Raw genomic sequence first — 7,136 nt, forward strand, 5'->3', positions numbered from 1 at the left:
GGCGGATAGACGCAGCGACCATGGCTCCAACACGCGAGCGGCGAGGCGGTCGGGCGCGCGAGTTAGTCAGCTATCACCAGCCACCGGCCGGCTAGTACGCGCGCAGCTAGCAAGCACGCACAGCTAGCTAGCTAGCTAGCTAACTAGCACGCATGCGACGGGCAGCTAGCTAGCAAGGGCACGCCCATGGTGAGCACAAATGGCGGCCCCGCGCTGGGGAAGCAGGACGTCGGCGTTGGCCCAGCTGCGGCGCTTCTTCGGCGCTGCCCCGGCTCTGGCCATGCTCCAGCTCTCGAATGGGCTAGGTGGGTGGGTTGGAGAGAGAGAGGAAAAGGAGGAGAGAGATGGGATGGGACGGGTGGGTGGATGGCAAGTGGGCCAAGCAGGCACATGCAGCGGGCAGAGGCGGACGGAGATGACACAGAAAGCGTCCGCTTTGTGTCCGCCTGTGACCCAAATTTGGGATGGAAATGGTCTGAGCGGACACGAAACAGCGGGCGGACACTGTTCGTTTGGGTCGTCCCATTGGGCTAGGGGTGGAAAGTGGTCGCGGATAATCCGAAATATCCGATTTTCGTATTCGAGAAAATGCCTATTCGTATCCGAAACATCCGCATCCGAACCAAAATGGAAATGGAAACTATCTGTATCCGAATTTATTTAACAAATAAAAAATAAAATATGGTATGAGCTTTTGACACAAGTATGGATATGGAAGTGGGTATGTCCGTATCCGAATAATATTATGGGAGGTAATTTTCAAAATTCTAGCCCAAACATTCCAATTATCCAACATAGAAGCCAAATAAGTGGTCAAAAATTACTCTTTGTATGATTAAACTTAGAAATTATTATACATTACAATAGGATTTATTCATAAACCTATTTATCATTGACTTATTGTATGTCACAAGTTGATTATTTCATGTCACATAGCTATTGACTAGTATACTAAAGCAATATGTCGCTATTATTCGTATCCGTTCCGAATGAAGAAAATATCCGATACGTATCCGTATTCGAATAACATCCGAGCCGGATTCGTATCCGATAACATCCGTATTGGTATTGGTATTTGTTTTGAAAATATAAAAATGGAAGTGATAAGAGCACTATCCGATCCGCATCCGATCCGTTTCCACCCCTACATTGGGCCAACTTTTATATCCGGATGACCCAAACGGACAAAATGGATCGCCCCATTGGAGTTGCTCTGATCGATCATAAACAACCGACCTAGTTGGACGCCTCAAATCCGCTACAAACATACGGATCGACTGACGCCCTTCATATTTAGCCAAAATAAAATATGGGGTGCACATGGGAGGCCCGAGCGTGACCGGGCACGCCCGCCATGTCGGACACGGCCCATGCTAGCCCACCCGATCCCGCATATATTCATCCCCATTCGCTCCCCGAAACAAATTTTAACTACTTCACACCACTCCCCTCCACCACCCAACCTCCTGTTCGACGATCTCTGGCCTTCTCTGGCATGGCGGGCAGCGGACCCGAGTCCTACACCTCTAGATCAGTCGACCTCGAGCTCATCCCACATAGCCCCATGGAAGAGATGACGGCCCAGCTTGCGCTCCGCTGCTCCAGGGAGGAGGCCGCCCGATGGCAGCGCTCAGACTCCTTGCGTCGGGAATCCATTATGTCCGCCCAAATGGCGCATGGATCCACCGCGAGGTGTGTCACCGCTGCCTCACCATAGGCAGTGCGGTCCGTTTGGAGTCTGAACGTTGTGGCGGACGTGCAACCCCTCCGTTGGCGCATCGAGCAGGAGGTGAACGCATGGGCGGCGTCCGACGAGAACATGGCGTGGTGTGCTCGCCATGCGAGGCAGTGGGCGCGGGAGACGGCGGCAGCCCTCGTGGGGCGGTGGACGTTGGAGATGCGGAGTCACATTCTTCGGCGCCTCGACGGATGGCCTGCAACCCAGGTCGCCACAACCGCATCATCGTGGATGTCGCCGGCTCCTCCCAGGACGGATCCATCATTGATCTCACGTCCACGGGCACCATATGGGTTCCGGGCTCCGACGAGAAAGAGTAGGGAATGGGAGACATCGGTGCCTTGACTCCCGTGAGCTGGGTCGTGTTCCATGTCCTACTCAGACTTGCCAACGACCGGACCAACACTCTGAGGGACGCAGCCGGCCGCGGGACATGGGCACGGCGGAACAGGACGAGCTCCAGTTAAGATTGGATCTACGTTGCATATAATATATGGATTTAAGGTTAGCGCCTCAGGCCTCAGCGGACGTTTAAGAGGTCGAATTTGCCAAGTCTAGTTATAGATGCTCTAGTGGCTTGCCAAATGTCTTGCACTAGCACATTTTTTTTTTGTTTTTTGAACTTGATCTTGCCGTAGCACTTTGTACTACGGGTGGATTCTTTTCCTTTTCCTTTTGTACTACGGGTAGATTCTCCGGTTCCCTTTCCATTATTTTCATGTGGTTTAATTCGCGTGGGAACTCCTCGAGCCTGCTTGATAAAAGAGAAAACTGGTGACGCCTGAAATGGCGTGGTGCAACTCTGCTTTAGGACGGCATAGACCGGTTTTTTTCAGTGTAGGATAAGAGTACGTAGAGTGGTTGTCGCTGGTGCTCAGACAAATGGACAAATATATGGAATGCAGTCTCAGATTCTAGTTAGGGCATCTCCAATGTGCACCCTTAAAACGGACATAGTATTTGTCCACGAACACGTCTGTAAAAAAGGAGTCGGCCATCCAACCAATCCGACATACATAAAATAATTTTGAATAAATTGGACAATTTTCATGCAAACACGACGTACATGTGGCCACCCGGGCCAGCGGGACTGCCGTCGCCGTCTGTGCCACCGCCATCGTCGTCTTCATCGTCAAAGTGGCCCTTCCAGAGGCGGAAGGGCGCATATGCGCGACAACCTTGCGCGTCCGTTGCCTGGCACTCGCGGAGGAGGCACTCCACTCCCTCATGCATTGTGCGGAGGGCCGACGCCGACAATGGTCGGGGAGCCTTGTCCTGCCCCTACCCCTGCCGGCGGCGACGACGATCTCACTAAGAGACCACTCCTCGCCGATCTTGGTGAGCTCCCCTTCGAGGCGGCGCAGACGCCACACACTAGTAGCGAGGCCAGGCCTCCACGAGGTTGGGGGCTCACGGACCCAGGCCGATGCCTTTGCGTCGCCTACCTGGTCGCCCTCTCCCATGACGCGCTAATGCTCCACGGTGGGGAAGAGCCATCGCCACAACCATCGAGGTAGTAGAGGAGGCGCCCCCGTGCCTTTGCAATCGCCGGCGGCACCTCCACTTCCACGAACTTGCTATGCTTGTCAAGCCGTGACAGTAAAGCCGTTGGCCGATGTAGCCATATCGCCTATGCATCGTCTCCTTACTCACGCGGTAGCGCGGAAGCGACGCCGGCTCCTTCACACGGTCTGGCGGCGGCGAGGGCGGCGATGGCCCACAATAGCGTAGCAATCACTCGGTTATGATGTCGATTTGTCGCTAGAACTCCTCGTCCACCGTCGCCGCTTCCTGAAGGAGGTGTGACTGCTACGGCGACTGCTGCGGCGGCTTGTCCTCTTCGTCGTTGGAGAAAATGACGATCTCCTTCTTCTCGAAGGAGCCGGAGGCCGTTGAGGTCGAGGGGCTTGGAGCCCAACAGCGGCAACCCCTGCTGACTCCCGTAGGAGTTGTTGGGATTCCCCCAAAGAGGAAGGATGAAGCAGAAAAACAACAAAGTATTTCCCTCGGTTAGAGAACCAAGGTTATCTATCCAGTTGGAAGCTGCCAAGCTAACAAGTTAATCACCGCTTGCACACAAACTTGCACCCAACGTGGCAAGACGGTTGTCGAGCCCCTTGTCTTGCTAGTTACAAGATTAAAAGTAAATAGTACAAATAGATAGTGGTAAATAGCATGACAAATAAAGAGATCAAATTGTGTAGAAGAATTTATTAATAGTGAATAGACCTGGGGGTCATAGGTTCACAACAACAAGTAGCATGGTAAACAAATTACAGTTGGACAATTGACTAAATTGCATATTCATGACTATGATCATTTATGGCATAATCTCATATAGGCATTACGATTATGATAAGTAGATCTGTTAATCCAACTGCATCTACTACTAATACTCCACCCCAAAAACACTATCTTCTTCGAGAGGGTCCGAACCTGGGTAAATATTGTCCCCTTCGTCTACTATTACCTATAGATCCAAGATCCACAGTTCGAGACCCCTTACCCGAGGTCTGTCAGTTCTTATACCGACACTTATCATCCTTAGTCTAGTGGGCAAGTGGAGTTGAACAACAGAGAAATAAAATTAATCTCGCAAAAGAATGTTACTAGATCTAGAAAAAATTGGTCTAAGAAATTTGATGATGCGTTGTGGGCATATAGATCTGCTTATAAAAATCCTATGGGTATGTCCATGTATAAGATGGTTTATGGAAAAAGCAGGTCAGTTACCTCTTGAGTTAGAACATAAAGCTTATTGGGAAATTAAAGAACTTAATTATGATTTCAAACTTACCGGTGAAAAGAGGTTCTTTGATATTAGTTCTCTAGACGAGTGGAGAACATAAGCTTATGAGAATGCCAAGTTATTTAAAGAAAAAGTTAAAATATGGCATGATAAAAGAATTCAAAAACGAGAATTTATTGTCAGTGATAAAGTTCTTTTGTACAACTTTAGTTTTAGATATTTTGCAGGAAAGCTTCTCTCCAAATGGGAAGGCCCCTATGGCATGGAAGAAGTTTACTGTTCTGGAGCCATCAAGATCAATAACGTCGATGGAACTAGTCCGAAGGTGGTTAATGGGCAAAGAATTAAACATTATATTGCAGGTACCCCCATTAACATGGAAACCAATATTATTCAAGTATTTACACCGGAGGAACATCTAAACCTTCCAGAATGCTCTAGAATCCTGAAAAGTGAATAGGTACGTGATATGGTAAGTAAACCGACTTCAAAATCGATAAATATATTTTCTGTCAGTTCTGGAATATTAGAAAATTAGGTAAATAAGAAACAACTGAGAAGTTCCACGAGGAAACCACAAGGCAGGGGGCGCCTCTGGTGCCTTGTGGGCCCCTCGTGCACTTTTCAACGTTATATTTCTCCCGTATACTTCTCCTGCAAGATAAAAATTCATTATATGTACTCCTCGCTATTTTAACCACGGTATCGCAAGTTTCTCCTCTGTTCTTGTTTTGAGCTATTTTTTGACAGATCTAGATCACCATGTCGTCATCAAGCTCGTTTAAGGACAAGTTCTTCGAGAAGGTCATCACTCCCTACCTTTTGGAGGTGATGAAACATCCTCAAATCATGGAGTTGCGTGAGGGGGTGCTTCACATCCGGGATGTTCAAGGACCGAAAAAGGAGGGAAGTGAGAAGGCCAGGCTTGAAGCAGTGTAGCAGGAAATCTTCAAGTGTCAAGGGATGGTGGAGCATGGACTCGGTGCCAACCACCCCTTGATCATGGATTTTATTCATGAGCATAGGTGGGACAACAAGGAGATCGGGAAGGCCATCTTTAAGCTTCTTGTCCGGATTAAAAATCTCCAAGCACAAATCTTCGACCTACAAAATCAAAATTGTGACTATGAATCCAGATTTAAACGGATGAGCCTAGCTGTAGATTTAGGATTCCGGAGACTCATTCTTCTTTCTTCAATGGGGAGCCCAAGCCTCGGAAAAAGAAAGACAAGCCCAACACTTAGAAAGAAACCTAAGAGCATCTCCAACAGCCGCGCTACGCGCGGTGCACTAAAAACCCATTTGCAGCGCGCGGATCGCCTGTTTTTGCGTGGCGGGGTGTGTTTGCTCCAGCGGCCGCTGCAAATTTTAGCGCGCGCGAGCCGTTCCAGCAGCCGCTGCAAAAAACTACGCGCGCGCTCTCGCACAAACAACATATGCACTCCGAACTAATATAAAAAAACATATGCATAGATAAAAAATGATACATAGATATTTCACAATGCGTACATAATTCATCATAGCATAGATAGATAAAAAAATTAGTCCAACACGATAAAAATCTACGGTGCAACTAGAACCTACTCCAAGTCATCATTCTCGCTCGTGTTGACCGAGGTATGGAGCAACGCGTCTTCCCAACGAGAATCATCTGAGTCAAAGAACGACTCCCCACCTGTGTTAATGAGATCGATCTGTGATATGGCCAGTGCCTTTCGTCGACACCTCTCCGCCCAGAAGGCGTTCTCGTCGGTGATGTCCAACGGGTAGCGCCAGTGCCACTCCGCCATGGCGCGCTTGTCCTCCTCGACGATGAGGAGGCAGCGCTACCGCCGACGGTGGTCCTCACGGTCATGTTCTATTATAAGACGAGGCGGAGGGGCGACGGCCTGCGCCCGCTCGCACATCTGGACGTTGTGGAAGTTCATCTGCGCGCGAGGCCTCTGGAGGTTCCACAACGCCGTGTCGTACGTGTGGGCAGCCTTGTGCGTGGTCTCGAACGTGCCAATGCCGAGGCGGACATCGCCGGACGGATTCTCCGCGTAGAAGGCGCTGGAGGGGCGCTCGCGGACGCCACAACAGCTCAAAGATCCCCGGCGGCGCAGCGGCATGGTGGCGCGGTGGTGGCGCGTCGGTGGCGGGGCGAGGAAGCGACAGAGGAAGCAGAGGAAGTGGGGAGAGAGCGAGTGGCAATGTGGATAGCGATGGGAGGCCGTGTGGCGAGCGTCGCAACTTATAGGCGCGCCGGAAGCTGTGCGCCAAATCTAGCGCGCAAGCTCCCGCTTTTCGCCACACGTGCGCAATCGTTTCCCGCATGCCCGGTTTTACCACCTCCACTGGAGCGCGCGAAAATGTCTCTCTCGCACTAAAATGGCAGTTAACCGCGCGCGCGAGTTTTTTGCCGCCGCTGTTGGAGATGCTCTAAGTACACGGGTATGTTTAAGTATCCTTTTATGCTATCCAGAAATTCTATATTATTTCCAATTAGTAATATGTCATCCACATATAACACCAGAAATGCTACAGAGCTCCCACTCACTTTCTTGTAAATATAGGCTTCTCCGTAATTCTGTATAAAACCATATGCTTTGATCACATCATCAAAGCGTATATTCCAACTCCGAGATGCTTGCACCAGTCCATAAATGA

This window comes from Triticum aestivum, chromosome 6B (assembly GCF_018294505.1).
Source record: "Triticum aestivum cultivar Chinese Spring chromosome 6B, IWGSC CS RefSeq v2.1, whole genome shotgun sequence".
Taxonomy (NCBI): domain Eukaryota; kingdom Viridiplantae; phylum Streptophyta; class Magnoliopsida; order Poales; family Poaceae; genus Triticum; species Triticum aestivum.